The sequence below is a fragment of the Dipodomys spectabilis genome, unplaced genomic scaffold (genome assembly GCF_019054845.1).
Source record: "Dipodomys spectabilis isolate Male_0828 unplaced genomic scaffold, ASM1905484v1 ptg000159l, whole genome shotgun sequence".
Taxonomy (NCBI): Eukaryota; Metazoa; Chordata; class Mammalia; order Rodentia; family Heteromyidae; genus Dipodomys; species Dipodomys spectabilis.
This window is the reverse complement of record NW_024870836.1, coordinates 2761373-2765674: the sequence shown is the minus strand read 5'-3', so window position 1 is coordinate 2765674 and position 4302 is coordinate 2761373. Positions and strand designations below refer to the sequence as shown.

At 34.5% G+C, this 4302-nt stretch overlaps 1 non-coding gene across 1 annotated transcript; it reads right to left on the bottom strand.

Moving 5' to 3' along the window:
• Positions 1–2753: 2753 nt before the first annotated feature.
• LOC122119006 lies at positions 2754–2860 on the bottom strand. The gene has a single exon (XR_006149494.1). It is a non-coding gene; the product is annotated as a U6 spliceosomal RNA (small nuclear RNA).
• Positions 2861–4302: the final 1442 nt, after the last annotated feature.

Here is a 4302-nt window from a genome sequence, read left to right as displayed (position 1 = left end):
CCCACTGGAAATTTTCAGGGCTTTAAGGAGAACATGTCTATTCAGAACTTTTGTCCACTTTAATCAAGTTTCTTGTTAATATCATCTTTAATCTTTCAATACAAAATCAATAATTAATTCAAGGTATTAGAAAGTAACAATATTAAGCAACTCCTAACATTTTCAATTTTAAATAACATGATATTGCTTAATCATTTTCTGTTTATGCTTGAGACTATATAACTCACTTTAGTCAGACCTTTTACAAGGCTGTATGCATTTTATTTATTTCACATTGTTTGTTCTTTCCAAAGACTGCGTGTCTAATTTCCTTGTTTTCTTTCAGTCTCAAGTAGTTCAAATTTCAAATGAAGAATAAATGGACAGAAGCAAACAAAAAATAATATAGTTCCCCTCATCTGATGATGCCTTTACAAGAATGAGGAAAATGTTCATCCAAGAACCTATGATAGGACATCGAAAAGAGAATCCATTCTTCTTGGTCTTTCTTAACTTTGCAATGTACCTTAAATGATGTAAAACACAATATAATTCTCAGATACTTTTAAGTTTTATCAGTTTTGCACATTTTCATATGAACTTCACCTCAGTCTACAACATTCCTTCATTATTTTGTCCCTGATATTTTTACACTATCAAGACATAAGATAACCAGTTTGATTTACAACATGAGAAATAATCCACCTGGCTTCTTTGGAAGAAGATTATGGTCAACAGATAATATTCTGTTTGCTCACTATATGCAATGGTTTCTGTAATACTTACAGCATTCTTTTTAGTATTTTTTAAAAACTGCTGGCTAAACTCAAAACTCATTCATGGAAGTTTATGTTAAGTATTTCACAAGTTTTATTTTCCTTAATTCTTAAGATATCATTTTCTATAATGCTAATGTTATTACCATTTTAGTGTTGGGAAAAATTGTAATTAAAGGCAGTAAGTGCATGGCCCAAATACACACTGTGAGGAAGAAAATGAGTCAAAGTTTCCAAAAGTCTTTCAGCAATACACAAAAGGTAGGTAAAATCTTTCCATTCTCTTACATTCTCAATTCAATATTCATATTGTCCAAGAAATAATACCATAGCAATTATTGCCCATGGTGATTGTTTTCTGTTACATGTTGTCTTCAACACAGACTGTGTTGGTGACATTGGGTTATCATGCACAGAGCTGAGCTAATAAGAGAGACAAATATATTCTGTCCCATTTTTCCAGGTTCCATTTTAAAAAGTACTAAACTTTTAAATATCATCACTTACTTTCTTAAGAATCCAAAAAAAGGAAAAAAATTCACAAATAATCACTCCAAAAGGCTTTAAAAGTAGGAGATGATAAAACAGGCCCCCATGAAGTAAACTTTCTTCTACTTTTAAAATTATTCTGAAAGCCTTGTGCTGGTTGATCACACCTTTAATCCTAACTACTCGGCATATTTACTCAGGAGCCAGAGATCTGTGGATAACAGTGGAAGCCAATTAGGGCAAAATAAATTCATGAGATTATTTTTCAAAAATTTCAATGAGTTAGCAAAGAGCCAGGAATGGAGATGTAGCTCATATAGTAGCTCACCAATCTAGAGAGGAAAGGCCTAGCAAGACTTTGAAGCCCTTTTTTCAAACTGTGAGCACACCAACATACATGCAAGTGCATGAGAACATGTGCACGTGCACACACACACATTCATTCAAAATACCTTCATATCAGTTTTTTGCATTAATTTCTTTGTTAGCCATATTGTATGAGTAAAATAAAGGAAATAAACTCTCCCATCGCAGAACATTTTCGTACTTTTTATTTTAAAAATACTGTACAGAGAGGTCACATTTACATGAGCAAGTAATGAGTACATTTCTTAACAAGGATTGTTACCTCCTCCTTTATTTTCCCTCTACCGTCCCTTCCCTCCCACCTCTACAAGTAAACTCCCCTCACCACTTCCCCTGCCTAAATTGTAAAGTTCATTTTTCACCATAGTGTCTTGTACATCTCATTGTTACAATGGGTCAACCTGAATCCCTATTTAAGCATTTTGTTTTTTTCCTTCCCCTCCCCAAATTAGAGGAGCGTATATACAAGAGGTGGGCACACCAAATTCAAACACAGTGAAAACAGGGGTTATAGCATGAGGGAGGAACATATAAAGGTACAAAAAAAATCACATAGTCTGTTATAAGTACGTTCGAAACAATAGCAAGAAAAGAAAAACACTTGTATTCCTATTTGGGGGTTCATTTCCCTTAACATCATCTTATCTGGTCATATGTGCATAGATTTTGACCTTTTCTGTTTATCCCAGACATATATTAGTTATTAAAATTTAGGGAAACCCTGGGACCTATGTTTTTTTGGACCTTGCTTACTTCACTTAATTTTTTTCCAAGTCTTTCCATTTTCTAACAAATTGGGCGATGCCATTCTTTCTTATGGGGCATAGAATTTCATTGGTATAAATAGCACATTTTTCTTGATCTATTTAACTGATGAGGGGCATCGGGGTTGATCCTATATCTTAGCTATCTTAAACAATGCTGCAATATATATAATTGTGCTGATAGTTTTAGTACCGTCTTGTTTGTGATATTTTGGGTAAATGCCCAAAAGTGGGATTGCTATGTCATAGAGGAGTTCTATCTGGAGTCTTTTGAGGAACCTCTATACTACTTTCCAAAGTGGTTGAACAAGTTTACACTCCCACCAAGAGTGCAGTACAGTTCCCTTGTGGCCACATCCCCTCCAGCGTCTGTTGTTGTAAAAGTATGGAATGGTACAGGAATTTGCCTATCATCCTTGCGCAGGGGCCATTCAAATCTTCTCTGTATCGTTCCAGTGTTAGAGTACGTGATGCTGAATGGAGCATAGAACATGTTTTATATATAAAGTGTAATTGATTTTCTTAAACTAGACAATTCAACAAACAGTAAGTATAAAAGAATTTTCATGAAATTTTAGAGCCATGTACTTCTTACATAAGCACACATTTAAGAATAAAGCCAAGATTGACAAGTCAAAAACAAAATAATTCCCGATATTTGTTGTTCAAGAGATGTGTAGGAGGAGGAATTCAATTATTCTATACAAGGCTTCTGTCATAATGAACACTGCAGCAAGTGTTAAGTTTTGTTAAAAGTTTTAATGGTTTAAATTTATTTAATTTTGGGAATTTGCTTATATATGCTAAAACTAGGACTGTTTGGCAGGTCATAAAACTTATTGATAAAGTATTTAAGATTTATGGTAACAGACATATGCTACTATATATTTCAGAGTTTATAGAAACATTACTGAGAAGTTGCCAAGTCTTTGTGTAAAGGAGCAGAATAAAGAGTTTAGACTTTGTTAACTACACAGTTTCTGTTAAAACTATAGGGACTCCTTATTTTATTTTATGTTTTTTAATTTTTGGGGGGTCTGGTCGTGGGACCTGAACTCTAGGCCTGGGCGCTGTCCCTCAGCTCTTCAGCTCAAGGCTAGAGCACTACCACTTGAGCCACAGCGCCACTTCCAGCTTTTTTCTTTTTGCTTATGTGGTGTTGAGGAATCGAACCCAGGGCTTCATGCATGCAAGGCAGCTCTACCACTGAGCTACCTACCCAGCCCCTAGTTTCCTTATTTTATATGTTAGCAAGGAACAAATGATGATATAAGCCATATACAAATGATTAGATGAGCCATAAATAGTAATCTTAGTGGGTAACTTTAAAGATTACTCATAACCTAAAAACCTCTTGTTGAATATCATAAGCTTAGCCCGTTTTAAATGTACAGGAATATGAGAAAATAGTAAAATCTATTAGGTAGTACCCTTCAAATACTGAAAACACTGATAATTATTTTAGTTTTTATTTTAATCATTAATATATTGTTATTGGTTTTCCTTATTTGTAGCACTGTTTTCCTTGTAATATAAGACAACTTTTTGAAAGTCTTCAGTAGGAGGTACTCTGAGAAGGTTACTGGGATGGCCAAATCATTTTTTATAGGGCATGTGAATTTACAAAGAGGAAAATTAAGAACAACATATTTATTTAAAGAATGATTAAGTAGAGTCTGAATCAGGAGTGTTGGTATATGTCCACATCTAAAATCTTAGCCCTAGGCTGAAGCAGTGATATTACAGAGTTGAGGCCACAAAAGTGAGAGACTGTGTTTTGTTTTGTTAAATATTTTGATTTTTCTGGCCATGGGGCTTGAACTCTGGATCTTAGGTGCTCTCCCTCAGCTCCAGGCTAGTGCTACCACTTGAGCCACAACACACTTCTATCTTTTTCTGCTTATGTCATGCTGAGGAATCAAACCCAG